This window comes from Phacochoerus africanus, chromosome 6 (assembly GCF_016906955.1).
Source record: "Phacochoerus africanus isolate WHEZ1 chromosome 6, ROS_Pafr_v1, whole genome shotgun sequence".
NCBI lineage: Eukaryota > Metazoa > Chordata > Mammalia > Artiodactyla > Suidae > Phacochoerus > Phacochoerus africanus.
This window is the reverse complement of record NC_062549.1, coordinates 2,701,314-2,717,804: the sequence shown is the minus strand read 5'-3', so window position 1 is coordinate 2,717,804 and position 16,491 is coordinate 2,701,314. Positions and strand designations below refer to the sequence as shown.

Here is a 16,491-nt window from a genome sequence, read left to right as displayed (position 1 = left end):
ACAGCTACAAGGGAGGAGAGACTGTACATACTAACTTATTAAAAGATTCCTCCTTCCCCCCTTTTTGAGATTTCTGAATCCAAGAGAGAAGCAACAGCTGGCAGTAGAACAGCATTTCCTCTAGAAAACAAGAGAAGTGCATAAAACACAACAATTAGAGAGCTGCTATGGCAGCGCGAACAAGACGGGCTATAACTTCAGAGGGTGAAGAACCACAAAGCTGAGCCAATCTCCTTCAGCGGCTTTTTCGGTATTTATTTGCCCATCCTGCGAACAAGGAGGAGGCTGAGAATCCGGGCTCTGCATCCACAGGAAACTGCTGCCAGAGGACGGAAAAACAGGAACGGTTTTGGCAGGCTACAAACATGAGAGCCGATATAGTGGATTTCCTCCCGAACATTATTCAGCAATAGCCGGAGTGGTACTGACACAGACCGCAACATGGACGAAGCTAAGCCAAAGAAGCCCCACCCTAAAGACCAGCTACCGCACGATGCCTTCTGCGCGGAGGTCCAGGACAGGCGAATCTGTAGGAAGCCACAAAGACTGGGCCACGGAGGAATGGAGAGGGACGACTGATGGTACAAAGTTTGGGGTGGGGGGAATTGGGAATTTATCTTTAATTTCTCATCATTTTAAACAAGATCAGATCAAAGAATTATGATATTTATTACTGGAATTAATTTCAGTTATTTGGAGTTCCCATTGTGGCTCAGCAGCAGTGAACCCAACTAGTATCCATAAGGACATGGGTTTGTTTCTTTTGTTTTGAGGGGGTTGTTTTGTTTTGTTTAGGGCTGTTCCCATGGCATATGGAGGTTCCCAGGCTAGGGGTCGAATCGGAGCTATAGCTGCCAGCCTACACCACAGCCACAGCAACTCGGGATCCCAGCCGCCTCTGTGACCTACACCACAGCTCGCCGCAACACTGGATCCTTAACCCACTGAGCACTGAGCAAGGAGGAACCCAAAACCTCATGGTTCCTAGTCAGATTTGTTTCCACTGCGCCACAACGGGAACTCCAATGAAGACAAGGGTTTGATCCCTAGCTACCCTAGTCTGGGAACCTCCATCTGCTGCAGGTGCGGCCCTAAAAATAAATAAGTAAATAAAGAATGGATAAATAAAAAAATAAAAGAATTTGGAGTTCCTGTCATGGCACAGCAGAAACGAGGTTGCAGGTTCGATCCCTGGCCTTGCTCAGTGGGTTAAGGATCCGTGTTGCCATGAACTGCCGTGTAGGTCGCAGACATGGCTCGGATCTGGCATTGCTGTGGCTGTGGCGCAGGCCGGCAGCTGTAGCTCCCACTGGACCCCTAGCCTGGGAACCTCCATGTGTCACAGGTGCACAAGGATAGGGATATATGCAAGCAGGATGTACCCGCAAATATTTAACAACTGTGTCTTTGGGAGGGAGGAAGAAAAGCCTCCATCTGTGGGGTGCGCTGATTTTTGTGGTAGAACTACTGGCAGGAAATGAGGTCGAGAGGAGAGCTGTCTACAGATAAAAATCAGAGTGGTGCGATGCACTCAGCAGACCCGAGGCCACAATGCGTAACGGGACAGACTGGGGAGGAAGCGCCCCTGGTATTACAGAGACCCCACCAAAGACAGAGGCAAGGGGATCTTCCCGCCTCCAGCTGTCACATTCCAGGGGACCTGTAGCCAACCTAAAAAAATTTAGATCAATCCACTTCAAGGACGGCCTGAAGCTAATTTGCAAACCTGGGCTTCTGTACACCTCCGCAAGTAAAGGAAAAGAAGCATCTCAAAACACAATACTCCCACAGTCCTTAGCCCTTTGGTACTGCATTTTAAAAACAGTCACAAGTGTGTGTGTATATGTGAAACAGGATATAAAATTTTCAACTTATGTCCCACGAAAATTATAAATCTAAAAAATCACTTTTACCTGCAGCTCTTTAATCTGATAAGATACAAGATATTCTAAAGAACTAAAGAACTTTTCTTTAACTTCTTAAAAAGATAATCTTTTAGGAAAAAAAAACTGCTTTCAGTTAATTAAATAAAACCATTATATTGACTACTGATCTTTTCTTTTCTCTCTCTCTTTTTTTTTTTTTTGGTCTTTTTGCCTTTTCTGGGGCCGCTCCCTCGGAACATGGAGGTTCCCAGGCTAGGGGTCTAATCAGAGATGTAGCCACCGGCCTCCACCACAGTCAAAGCAACGCGGGATACGAGCTGCGTCTTCGACCTACACCACAGGTCACGGCAACGCAGGATCCTCAACCCATGGAGCAAGGCCAGGGATAGAACCCGCAACCTCATGGTTCCTAGTCGGATTCGTTAACCACTGCGCCACGACGGGAACTGACTACTGCTCTTTCGGGATATGACCTCTCCATGCACCTACAGATAATAAGGTTGTCCATTCGAAAACAGAAAACTTAAACACTGAAAACAGATGAAAAGGTAACTAACGGCAATAAGTGAAAACACTTTAAATCTGACCATAGGAAAAAAAAACAAGACCTAATTATAAAGTATAGCAACATGAATCTCCTATAATACAGGAGCTGATTTGCACATTTTTAAAAAATCCACTTGACTTCCTATTCTGCAATGAAGAAAGTCCAAGAAACTGCGAAAATACTTTAACGTCCTTGAGTCTTCTTTTTACAATCATTATGGCACACTTCTATACTTATTTCCTGGAGAAACTGTCATTTATTTCAGCTATGGATTTAAGCATCTCCAAACCTGATTTTGCTGAAAATAAAGTTACAAAATGAATATGTACATATAAAATGCATTTAAATTATGAGTGCCCTTTTAATGTTTTCTATAAATACACATAAAGTCTGGATATAATTAAAAGTGGCTTAAAGCATATTCCTTTCATTGGCACCCTTGAATTACCACCTAAGAACAACCTTTGAGCACAGGAATTTCCTGATGTATATTTCCCAAGCTTTTTATAGAAATCAAATACTACATTTAAGTAAACAACAGACATGTGAATTAACCCAAGAATAAAAGAGAACACAAAAATAACCGCATTTCCACCTGCAGGGTTCCATGTAAACTGTAACCACATACCCCAGGCCCCAAAATACATGAAGTACATTCACAGCTGTTTCCGCACGACCTCAAAGGTACAACCCATACTCACTACAGTATGGGTTTTCCATACAGCAGTTGACTAAACATACTCACTGCAATCTCACTCCTGTCCTGTTCCTTCTCTGGAACACACTTCTCTGCCGTCTCTTTTTGTCTGGCTTTCTCTGCGGTCTCTGTTCAACAGCTGCAGGGCTGTAGCCCCTCTGGCTTCTGGTGATCGGCCTCCTGGTGGGTGAGGCTGGTCCCAGGGCACGAAGGGCTTGTGCCGGCGTCCAGATGGAGGGCCATGTGCACGCACTGGAGGGCGGAGCTTGGCTGGGGGAGAGGGCCCTGTCAAGGGCTGTGTTTAGAGGCAGCAGGGTTTAGGCAGCCTGTAGGCAATGAGTGGGGCTGTGTTTCCACCCCGTCGGCTGTTCGGCCTGAGGTGGTCCAGCACTGGAGTCTGTAGGCTCTTGGGTGGGGCCAGGTCTCATTTCCAATTTGACAACCTCCAGGGAGCTCCTGCCTTGATTATCCCCAGGGCCTCCGTCTCTCATCTCCTGCCCCACCGCAAGGGACAGCCGCCCCTGCTTTCCCAGGAGACCCTCTAAGACGGCAGGTAGGTCTGACCCAGACGCCTAGGGAGCATCTGCCATGCCCGGGGCCCAGCGCACAGGAAAGCCTGTGCGGCCCTCCAAGAGCAGAGGCTGTTCCCTGTCCTGAGGAGCTCCTGCACTCAGGCTCCACTGGCCTGCGGCGCCAAATGCTCTGGGGGCTCCTCCTCCCAGTGCGGGACCCCCAGGCTGGGACCCTGACCTGGGGTTCAGAATGCTCACCCCCGAGGGGGACCCTCTGCAATACAGTTGTTTTCCAGTCTGTAGGTTGCCCACCCGGAGGACAGGAGTTTGATTATGTCGGTAAAGTGCCCTACCGTCTCCTTGCGGCTCCTTCTTTGCCGTTGGGGTAGAGAATTCCTTTGGGGCAGTTTCCAGTCTTTTCTGTCAATGGTGGTTCAGCAGTTGGTTGTGACTTGGGTGTTTTCGTGACAGGAGGCAAGCCTGAGTCCCTCATTCTGCCTTCTTGGCCCCTCCTCGCCAATCTCCTTAATAATGCTCTCAAACTCAGCTGTCCCCACTACACTCCGACGGCCACCTAAGACAAGATACGCTCTCCTCCTTGGGCACATCCACCACAACCTACAGTGAGAGCCACCTTCTGTCTCCCTCACACGGAGTCGGACACCGCAGAAAGCAAGCATGTCACGAGGCGAGCTGGCTGCAGCTCAGCCGGACCCTGCACTCGCCGTCTGGGTGAATTCCCGACAGCAGCCACGATGCGTCCTAAATAAAAACGGCCTTCGTGGTTCCTGGGCAAATGCCATGCAGACGCTGGCCATGCTTTTATCCGCCTCTTCCAGATAAAATCCATGTAGGAACGGACCTCATCTTCAAAGGCAGAACATTCTGCATAAAAAGCTACCCCTGCCCTTTCCCCTTTCAAGTCTTCTCGCCTGAGTAAAAGAAAGGAGAGGGGAAAAGGCGGGCTTTGGGAGCAACGGGAAAGGAGGATATATTTTCGGCAATCTTCCAGATGTATGTGCAATAGAAAACTACCTTCAGTGCCTAATAAACAGAAGTCTATGCTGACATTTACATCTAAAGATTTAACTCTAAAGATGAAAAGTCAGACTCAAGAGAATGCATTTTTCCTAAGTAAAATATCTTTTATATATTCACTAATTCAAAAGTTTTATTTAAGAAATTTATAATAGGAGTTCCCATCGTGGCTCAGTGGTTAACGAATCCAACTAGGAACCATGAGGTTGCGGGTTCCATCCCTGGTCTTGCTCAGTGGGTGAAGGATCCGGCGTTGCCGTGAGCTGTGGTGTGGGTTGCAGACACAGCTCGGATCCCGCGTTGCTGTGGCTCTGGCGTAGGCCGGCGGCTACAGCTCCGATTCGACCTCTAGCCTGGGAACCTCCATGTGCCGCGAGAGCGGCCCAAGAAATGGCAAAAGGACAAAAAAAAAAAAAAGAAAGAAAAGAAAAAGAAATTTATAATAGATTATGACAAAATTAAGCACACAAGTGATCACATCTCTCTCCAACACACCACTGCTGACGTATGTACTGCCCAGTGAAAATTCAGCTCCGAGACTGACCAAGCCTCATCTGCCCTAGTCCATCAAAAGAGGGTACATCTAAGGTGGACGTTTCCATGTAAACTCAACAGGTAGCCTTCGTCGACAGCGCAGGTCCAGAACAGGCCTATCATTTGAGGAGGCCCACATCTGTCCCAGTTAGGTCCCAGTTAAAGTAGCCTGGCTGTGGTGCCTAAAAGTCACCTTCACCCCTCATTCCAGAGTTTGTCCTAACCTACGTGACAGAGGTTCTGAGTAAATGTCACATACACAACCCCAAATCATTATTCTCCCTGGCTTTTGTATTTCAAAGCAGCTGTCACTTGTACACAGTTATTGATTTTATGACATGACATTTCATAGAGGTTTACATAATGAAGAATTACTGTGATTAATGCACTATACTAACAGTTCTATTGATAATAATTTCAACTTCACAAATTAACAAAGTTTTTTTAAAAAAGGGAGAAATTGGGTTACTAAAATTTACATCAAAAACTAGAAGAAGAGCCAAAAATAATTGCAAACCTCCAACAAATCATCCGAAAGATCAGAGGGGGGAAATGACCTCCAAGAGTGCAGCGCACAGGGCCGGGTCACAGCAGACGCTCAGCACTGTGCTGGCCAAAGATGTGCAAACCCTGCCACATTTCCCCGGCCTCCACGCTCACTCGCGGGGCCCAGCCACACCCGCTGTTCACACAGACCCACGTACTCCGACAGGTGGACAAGGGACTGGGAGAAACTGACTGGCTCGAAGGAGCTGAGCTTAACGGTTACATTCATGACAAAAAACACAGTATTTCATAAACCAGGCAAGAAACGCTACTCTGCATTAAATACAATGCAGAATAACCCAAATATCAGATACCAATTTAATAAAAAAGTAACGAAAATCAAAGTTTTGCCAAAACATAGACTTCCTTCTCTCTGTTAAAATGGAAATTACCTGAGATTTTGTAGACAGTAAAAGCAGTGGCGAAGCTAAAACAAATACAATTTCACCATAGTGTTTTCCAGAAAGTTTAAGTATAACACATGAACTGTCTGCCATTAAAAAGCACTGACCTCAGGATGCCCACTCCAGCCAGGAAGGGTATTAACCACGACGGAGAATGCCCTCTGTGGGAAACAAATAGAAGACGGACCAAATCCAGGAAACACCTTTGGTCAGCTCTTGAGACAATGGGCAGGACTGCGACCCCCAAGAAGGAAACACACCAGGGAGCTCCACCAGCACCCTCCTGGGCCGGCTGGAAGCGACCCTGCACCACGGAACAGAAGGCGGGGACTCCACGCGGAGCACGGCCGCCCCGCGAAGTTGAGGAGAGGCAGCTTCCAGCGTGGGAAGCTGGGTGAGCTGGCACCTGCAAGGCAGCGCAATAGAGACGAAAGAGGCACAGAAAGCACGTCTCCGAAACCTGCACGAGGAGCCGGAAGATGACGGACAGCACGTTTCGCATGAGCAAAGTGGACACTGTCCATCTGGAGCTCCACCCGCAGCAAAACTTCCTTTCAAGATGAAGGGGTTTTATCAAGAGAGGACGGACGGACAGACAGGACAGACTCATCAGTGAAAGACTAAGCAGCAACATCAAGGAACATTCACACACCACCACACGGGGCCCTCAACGACAGCCCATAAAATGCCCTACACGGTCACACACACTGGGCTCTTGCACAGACACGAAATCCCCCAACAGGCCAAAGTGATGTGAGGAAAAACAGCGGTGGTCGGGGGGTGGGGGGGGGGCAGGCAGGGGCTGCGAGCACGAAGGGACACAAAGGAACTTCCCCAGGAAACCGAAACTGAGCGGGACGCCATGGGGCCTCCACAGGGTGCAAAAGTTCTTCCTTGCCCCCCATTTCTTGCAATTTCTCACCTTCTCTAAGTCTGGTTTCTCATCTAGAAACCGGGAGCAGCAAGTGCTACCTCAGCGAATGACCACTAAAAAATTAAGTCTCACTCACGCGACGACTGACAGACAACCGGCAGCTGTTGTGGTTCCGACCATCTTCTTCACCCCCAATTCCTGAACCACAGGTAGGACGGGCAAGATAAACGTGTGCTCCCCGCAAAGCTGTGAGTATGAAAGTGACACCTCACACGGCAGGCACCACACACGGGACCCCCTGAGCGAAACACAGACAACCGTCCGACCACACCCAGACTGCCCGGCATCGACAGAAGAGGTCCTGCAGCTGGCAGTCACCCAGGTCTTTGGGGACCTTATCTCCTACGACTGTGCCTCAGTACTGCAAACACAGGGATGCTTCTTTTCAAAAGGACCCAATCCAGTCACCCTTGGTCTTGCACCACCTTGTCACGAAGGGCTCACCCTCCTCCAGGGTGCGCTCACTGCACCACACAGACGAAACTCACGCTTGCACGCCTCAAAGATGTTTCCAACCGCCTGCTGGCCATGTCCCCAGTGCAGCCAAGTGCAGAGGAGCTTCTTAAATGACCTGACAACCAGAGCGGTGCTTCAGCACAGTCTAGCACCAATGATTGCTTTAGACAGCGGATGCCAATTTTAGTAAGTTTTGTGGCAGGTGTTCTATAAGGATTCTTCCATGAATCAACATGAAATCAACATTTTAAGATTATCGCTTGGACTCAAATGTCCTGATACCTCCTAAACTCGGGTTTTAAGACAACATTAAAAACTCACAACAGATGTTTACCAACCTGGATGTCACACCTCCCATAAGCCTGGTTAACTCTCTGAAGGGCGCGGCCTGTAGCTAGGTTAATGTGTACAATCTATGTACAAGCTAGGTCCGGCTCTATGCTTACTTTCAGGCCTTCTCCAGCCAGAACGCCCTTCCCCAGCCACAGCCAGCCCTTTTTATCTCTCCCGGCATGCTCCCCAAGAAGATTCTTCCTGGCTCTGAACTTCCCACCACACTCTTCTCAGTGGGCACCTGCTACCGTATCTCCCGCTCCTGCCCATCTGCCCTCTTCTTCAAGCCGGCACCACCCCCAGCAGGCTGGGCAAGCAATCTATCCAGGTGAAGCGGGCCCGGCAGCGGGGACAAGGGAAGGACAGAGAGAATACTGGATCAGCCTTACTTACAGAGTGAGCAAAGAAGGTGAGAGCTCTTAGCTAGACCTAAGAATGTGAAGCGCAGTTCCGATCGTGGTGCAGCAGAAACATCTGACTAGGAACCATGGGGTTGCAGGCCCAATCCCTGGCTTTACTCAGTGGGTTGGGGATCTGACATTGCCATGAACTGTGGTGTAGGTCACAGACGTGGCTCAGATCCTGCATGGCTGGGGCTGTGGTGTAGGCTGGCAGCTGTAGCTCAGATTAGACCCCTAGCCTGGGAATCTCCATATGCCGTGGGTGCTGCCCTAAAAAGCAAAAGCAAAAAAAAAAACCCAAAAACAAACAAACAAAAAAACAGGGAAAATGTAGCAATTATAAGTCCAAGAAAGCAGAAAAACAAAACCTTGAAGGGAAAGTAATCACGCTGTTCATTGGCTCAACAGTGAGCAGTGTTTACAAAGTCAAAAGCAATTAAAAACTAAAACATGGGTCTATCCAAAAATTGTGATTTAACTATAGAGTGAAGTTGAAAGTGACTTTCTCTAAGATTGATACCTCAATGACTCTTGATTGTTAGGAAACAGGATACGAATGCTAACTGGATATACATGCTCAGCAGCTAAAGCAGATGATTCCAGGTGCCTCTGGGGGTGGAAGGCAGAGAGCAGGCAGGAGCCCGCTGCCCTCCGCATGAACCTTTCAGCACTGCTTTACTTCTGAACCACACACACAAGCCACCCTTTGACAGAGCGACATTTCTAACTAAGGAAAAAAAAAAAAAAAAAAAAGGAGTTCCCGTCGTGGTGCAGTGGTTAACGAATCCGACTAGGAACCATGAGGTTGCGGGTTCGATCCCTGGCCTTGCTCAGTGGGTTAATGATCCGGCGTTGCCGTGAGCTGTGGTGTAGGTCGCAGACGCGGCTCGGATCCCGCGTTGCTGTGGCTCTGGTGTGGGCCGGTGGCTACAGCTCCGATTAGACCCCTAGCCAGGGAACCTCCATATGCTGCAGGAGCGGCCCAAGAAATAGCAAAAAGACAAAAAAAAAAAAAGAATCTCTAATAAAAGCATTTCAAGCAGTATACAAGTGTTCTTCTAAGACTTTTTTTTAAAAATGCTATTTTTCTCTTTTCTTCTCTGAAAAGTCTCTCAGGAAGTTAAGGGTGGGTGCCTGCCGTGGGTCCACCTCCAAGCTCTCAGGAGGCAGAGCAGCTGCCTGACGTAGGTCAGGGAGACGCAGTCCTAGCTCGGACACTGGCCAGCTACGTGTTCTAGAGAAAGTACTGCCACCCCTGAACCTTAAGTTTCCTCACCTGCAAGTAGAAATAAGACCGTCGACCTTACGCGCCTGGCTGGGCTGTTCAGCACCTGCGGCTCACCTGGAACAGGCATGTGACGGTGGCGAGGACAGCTTTAGACCCAAGTCACCCCGGCACGATCTTTGTCTCACTACTTTCAATCAGGATTTCACTCTCACCTCTTGCAAACAGCACAAAATGCTTTCCAAGTTGTGCCATCCAAAGGTCACACCTCCATCCTCACCCAAGGCCTTTCCGCTCAGTCTGACTGGACTGATCACGTTCTTCCCGAACCACTTTCTTTCGCTCTTTCTAGAAGCCAAGACTTCCCTCACACACTGCTCACTCCTGTCCTCAACCACTTGACGGCAGAGTGACCCGAGGCCTGGCCTCTGGCTGGCCTCTCCTCTCGCCACCCACACGCTCTGTGATCACACACTGTCACCTGGCTTTCACGTCCACTTCCAGCTCAGACTTCTCTTCCAAGCTCCAAATTCCTATTTCCAACTGCCACGTGACATTTCTACTTGGATCCCTAACAGACAGCCCAAACCTGAAAATGCCTAGGAGTGGCCTCCTCATCTGCTCCCTCAACCAAGCTCCTTCTCGGCGCCCAGGCCCAACGCCTCTCGTGTTCCTCGTACTCCTCCTCCAACCTGTCAGCAAATCCCATTAGCTCTACCTTCCAAATGCTCCCAGGGCCCCCAGGCTTCCCACCCCCTTGAACCCAGCATTACGACCCCAATCCAGGGCACCCCTGCTGCGCGCGGCTCTCTCACAGCCCCAGGGGCCTCCTCCTCCTCCTCTTGCCCACGTCCACTGTCCATTGCCACGTGGCCGCCAGTGAAACCTAAAAGGAATCCTGTGGCTCGACGCAGCGGCTCTCACGCCCTGGCGACGGCCCAGCCCCTCCTAAGGCCCTGTGCGGTGAGGCCCACGCTCTCTGGTCCACCCTCGTCACCTCTCACCTCTGCCCTCCGTTATCCCTCTTCAGCCACGCTGGCCTCCTCCTTCCCCCCGAGCACTGGCTACTCCCTCAGCTAGAGCACTCCTTCCCCCAGAGGCTGGCTGGCACGCTCGTCCCCACACGCCTGGCCCCAACCTCACCTTCGCAGTGACGCCTGTTGCGACAGTTCCCAAGCCAAACCCACTCATGCCGTGGCACGCTTTCTTCCCATCACACTTCCCACCTTCAATATGTTTTAAAACTTAGTTATTATATGCTATCACCTGCTTCTCTGCTTAGTCACATAAGCTCCACAGAACAGAAACCTTTATATTTTGTGTACTGACGTACCTACCCAAAGCAATTAGAACCACGTCTGACACTTAGCAGAAGCTCAACAAATACTTCTCAAATTGAATTGATATGTCCACAGTTTCAGTCAACCTTTTACAAATCTTTGCCAACTCCCATTGTACTTCCACTAAACAACCTGGGAAAAAACCAACACACAGTCAGTACAAATACTGGACTCCTCCCAGACTATACCTGGGCTTCTGCAAGCTCGCACAAGGCAAAAGTCTCATAATGTCAAAAACTCGGGCTTTCTACCTTAACTGTCACCCACCAGCCGAGCCACACCCTCCCAGATGGGCCTTTTCCTGCTCGGCTCTCCCCACTGCAATTTCAAGCCTCCTCCACCAGCCTGCCTTTTCGGCTCACTGAGGAGTTCCCTGGTGGCCTTTGGTTAAGGATTGGGCATTGTCACTACTGTGGCACAAGTTCAATCCCTGGCCTGGGAACTTCTACATGCCGTGGATATAGCCAAAAAAAAGAAAAAAAGAGAGAACTACCTCGACTGCCCTCCCCCTAATTCTCTTGCTACAAACACAGCAGGGACTCAAAAAGCATTTGCTGAAAACAATGAGGAAACTGAGGAACAGAAAAGGAAAACCTTTTGTCCAAAGTTCCACAGTTAACAGTGGCAGCGCCAAGGTGCGACCCCAGGCCCACCTGACCAGGACTGTCCTGAGCCCACCACAAGGCAGTTCCAGCCCACCTCTTAGACCTCTCAGTGACCTTAGTTGTCCAAAATGGCCTTCTTTCTCTGAAAGACTTTGGGGAAACAAGAGTATGGAAGAAAAAAATGATAAAACTGTAACAAAGAAAATAAGAGAAAGAGCCACGAACAGATGAGACCTCAACACATGTCCACCTGGTGTTAAGAAGAGAGATGCCCACACGGTGTGAACGCAGAGCAGCCTCTGCCCAGAGCAAGTGCGGAAGGAGGCCCAGGTGGGGAGGCAGCAGGGTGGACCTGGAGGGCATGATGAAGGGCAGCACCCAGCCCTCCCATACCAGCCAATAACCCAGTGCACAGACTCCCAGAGGCAGTTCTCTACAAACACAAAGCTGACATGCTTCGAGGAAAGCTCCCCTCATTCTTGCCACTTGGGGCCCACAGCTTAAAGTGCTCCGAAGCTCCAGTTCTGAACCCATGAGAGAACAGATCCAACTCAGAGAAGTAGCTAGTCCTTATTTCATATTTATTTACAGACCAGCACAGATCGCCAGACATACAAGGAATACCACCTGTATGAAAGAAAAATAATTACCAAGATAAACAACAAGACGAGGTGGCCTTGGAAGAAAGAGCTGAGTTGGGAAAGCTGCAGAAAACCTAAACACGTAAAGACGCTCTGAGCACATGTGGACGAATCTGTGGATCCTAAAGAGCAGGTTCTTATGAAAAACGGATCAGATTCACGAAACAACTCCTAAAATTAAAAACAACAAAATACTTGACTTCTAACTTTCAGAGCTCAACCCATGAGCTGCCCCTAGAACACTTGGTTCGGGCTGAAGATAGAATACAAACCAAAAAACCTTACAATTAAAAGTAATGACAAAAACACATAAGCACGACCAAGGACAGAGAGCCACGTGGGAACAAGGAGGAAGAGCCCACGTCTGAGGCATTACTATCTTTATTTCACGAACAAAGGAGTCTGGATACCGGCAGAAATCAACGACCAACCAAAAGGATATCACTGAGATCAGAGCAGGAGGACTTCTACTTACACACACGCCCCGACGGGAGCACAGCGAGACCCTGGGACAAACAATACTACCAGGCTCAGCCCTTACCTCCCACACCAGAAAACCAACCGATCACTTACAACTGAAGTCTCAATCGACAAGGCTTAACCCAGAATACAGTGTTTAGGGGTCGCTGTCAGAAAGTCTGGAATGGAAAGCGTGGCGCTAGAGGGTGGAACTGGGTCGGGGGGATGGGAAATCCCTGATTTTCATCCCATCTCAGGTAACACATCTATCTTGATTTTTAACTGTATTAATAAAAATCCACCCTTTAGTCCTTCCCCACTGCCCTCAGGATAAAGCACCTACTCCTGGCCAGACCACCCTCTAGCTTCACTTGTAAACACTTTCCCCAGTTTGCAATCACCGCTCTAACTAAAGCACACTCAAAGATGCCCAAACACCAAGCTTTCCTGCCTCTGGACGCTGTCTCTGCCGTGAACACTTCCTCCCTGATCTCCTGAACACCAGGCCGCACAAGCTCCTCCCCCGGGGTTCACTGTGGGCATCACAACAGCCAGGAAGCACCCCGGGGGCAGTAACCAGCTGACATGAAGGTGTTCTCTGCGCCCTAGAGAAAATCTGCACGGCTTGAGAACATGAGCCAGGCCCACCCTGTTCCAATGGAAAGTTTCTACACCTCGGACTGTGTCTGGAATTCTAGGCACGAAAAAAGAAATTTTCTTTTCTGAGTAAACAGCCCCAGGACCTCAGCGCCCAATCTATCTCAGTTGTACTCAGCTGCCCTGATGCTTGAAAGATGTCTTCATTCACAAAATGGGGGTTTTCAGAAGGACCTCAAGGCAGTCTTCCTTTGTGCCTACCACTTTCCCACAACCCATTAACCCTGAAAATGAGCTCCATACATATTCCAGTAACTCAACACCCCCAAAACTTTTCCTTCATGTTCCTAGAATTGCAGTTGTAAAACAGCTCCACCCCAAATTTCTACCTTATAAGGCAACACCCTAAAACCAAGAACCAACTTTGGCAAAGCAGCTTCAGCAGCAGACCCATCCTGCAGGGGCTCAGGAGGGCACTCAGGTAGCCCCAGGGCCTGGCTCTCGGCATCACAGAACCGGGTCCACTCTGGGGGAAGCCAGACTTACTCCTGTGGTCTGACCATTCGTCTGGAGCTGGGGGAAACGATTATAGGAACACTGGTTCTTCTCCTGCTTTTAAACATTTTCAAATACAGGGGGGGGCGGGGGCAAACCAGAAGCAACAGATTATGTCCTGGTGCTAAAAGTTCCCCCAAGCCAGTAAAGAGGCTCCTGGCTCTTCAGGACTGGCCTGTCATCTCACCACCTCCTGTCAGTCCTGCCTCCCACCGCACACTCTCTCAAGAAGAAAGATGCTGTGTAACTTCACTCAATATTGCCCCTCGTGTCACTGTCTGTGCTGTACCAAGATGAGACATCTAAGAACTAATGGTGCTATACTTGATATTCTGCCTCTTTATTTCTTCATTCAGCATTTAGTGAAAATCATCTATGGATCGAGGTGAAATAAAACCTTTGCCCTCAAAGATTCTCAGAAACAGTGCAGCATCCAAATAAATGTTACAGTTAGAGGGAGAAACATAATCTGGACCAGGAGGGAGTGAAACAGGGGTGGGAGTAGCTGGGCTGTGACCTCACGACATAATCCCGCCCAGCACAGCCACACAGAGCGGGCTCTGCTCGCAGCCAACAAAAAGCAGGGGGAATTGGAAAAACAGGAGGAGGGCTTCCGGCCTTGCTAGGAAATTGAAACTGCATGACATAATTTCCCGTCCCTAATACCAAGCCTCTGTAGGAATAGAAGGCGACTTGGGGGAGAAAAAGAACAAAGGAAGAAAATGAGCTGACCCTCCGAAGGCAATGAAAACACATTCACAAGGACACTGGCCAGAGGGAAATTCCACATAGTTGTAAACTGTCATGAACTGAATCCATGAAGTTCAAGTTCAAGACGCTTTCACCGACAGAAGGCACTGGTGAACACAATGCCCGCCAGTGGCAATACCCAGGGAGCTTTATCACTCTGCTTCCTACCACCTGCCCTCCATTTACCACCAGACTTACCAGAAAGAGCCGACAAAGTGGGAAAGACTTCCCGGCTCTGGAGCACGGGACAAGTTCCAAAGTTACAAATTAACAAATATACAAAGAACTCAAATTCTCTGGAGCTCAGTTTTTCCTCTCATTAAAATGGGAAAAATCCCGCCAAGTGATAACTGCTAACATTTGTGAGCACTGAGCATCTCTCACCACCCTGGCAGGGGCTATGGTAACACCCTTTGTTGGATGAGAAAGTTAGGTTTCGGTAGTTAGTAAAGAGTTAGTAAGTAGCTAAGCCGCCACCTGGATCCAGAGCCTGTGAGAATCAGGTACCAGACTAAAGAACACAAGGCAGAGTCTAAATCCCAGCTTTGCACTGACTGAGCCTGGTGGCCCTTCACCTCTCTGTATCTGGTTATGCAAACGTGAAAGAGGGAGAGGAGAGCCCTCACTCACAGGGTTACTGCCGGGACCCAATGAGCAGCTGTCGGGAAGGGAGCGAGCACTGTGCCAAAGCAGGTGCTGTTCTTACTGTTACTGTTAACCACTATTATTATTATACTGTCTACCTCAGCAAAAATACACCCAGAGCACCTACACACTACGGCACTACTCTCACCTACTCTGCCAAAGTCACTTCTCTTCTGTTTATTTCCACTGCATGTCAAAGAAACCCTAAGACAGCTAAAAGAAAAATCAAAACAAAACAAAACACCAAGACACAAGTGTGGGAGACAAGGAGACTCACAGTTCAGAGGTCCAGCATAACTCTGTAAGGAAGTCAAAGGATGCTAGTTTCTCCCTCGTCTTCCCATAGCAGTCAAGGAGAACCTGGGAGGAAAGACCACACGCATATGAAAAACACCTTTCCAAAACTGTACAGGTCCCCCCCTCACAATCAGCTTCGTTATCCACCACGCATGCTGTGCCAGACCTGGAATGAGGGGTAATAGGATATCAAGTCCCCTTCTTTAAACCGACATCCCATGTGAAAAACTAAAGACTGTTACTACCTATCAAGAAGCATAAATTAATACAGCACAAAGACAGCTAATAAGCTCAGGGTAAGACCACCTACAATATATACATCTATTTCATTCTTTAAATTACACTAAGTTTAGTATACGATTGTACTAAGATTGTACTAAAGAAACACGAAAAATTTAAAAAACAAAACATAGCTCAGGCAGAACTGAAAGTAGAAAAAGGAAGAGAATTCTGGAAGCTGTGAGAAATCCTTCTCACGTAGAAGAGAAAGACCAAAACAATAGGAAAAAACTTGGCATACGGAGAAACTACGAAAGACCGGAAGCACAGTAAAGGACGCGGCAGGCCAAGAAAGCCGGATCCCGAGCCAGCAGTGGAAAAAGCGAAGCCCGATTCCATCTACACGGCAGTGTCCTGGCTGGCTCAGAACTGGCCGCATCAGTGCACACAGCCTGGGGGCAAGAAAGGCGGAGACCCACACGCAGAGGTGCAGGTGAGGCTGTTTAGGGTGCAGGCGTCCAAGTGCGGCCCGTCTCCGACAGGAGACTGGACAGTCATTCCCTGGCAAAGGCAGAGCGTCTCTGGACCAAAGTCCCCCTGCCCAGCCGACTTAACCACTGTACACAACTAAACGGTGAATTCCCCGGCTCCCCACCCACCCGGCTCCCAGAATCCTGTGGTCAGAATTCTACAGAAAAGAAACTGCAGAATCTTCTTGGGGAATCTGATCAGCCCAAGAAGAAAGACCCAAAGATATCAACACTGGGGATTCCCCAACAAATGGCCCACCCAGAATATCCTGATGTAAAAATCAAAAGGCCCCTCCCATGTCAGACAGAAGGAGAGGTGGGGGGGGGGGAAGCAAGGAAG

General features: G+C 49.0%; 1 protein-coding gene across 7 annotated transcripts in view; it reads right to left on the bottom strand.

Annotated features, from left to right (window-relative positions):
* PTK2 (protein tyrosine kinase 2) overlaps nt 1-16,491 on the bottom strand; it is a 238,606-nt gene that overhangs the window by 192,665 nt on the left and 29,450 nt on the right. For 2 of the 7 annotated variants that reach the window (XM_047783164.1, XM_047783163.1), the window contains one exon: nt 15,383-15,465. The exons of the other annotated variants lie outside the window; for them this stretch is intronic. The gene's annotated coding sequence lies outside the window, so the exon portion shown is untranslated. The remainder of the gene's footprint in view (nt 1-15,382; nt 15,466-16,491) is intronic. 7 annotated transcript variants of the gene reach the window in all.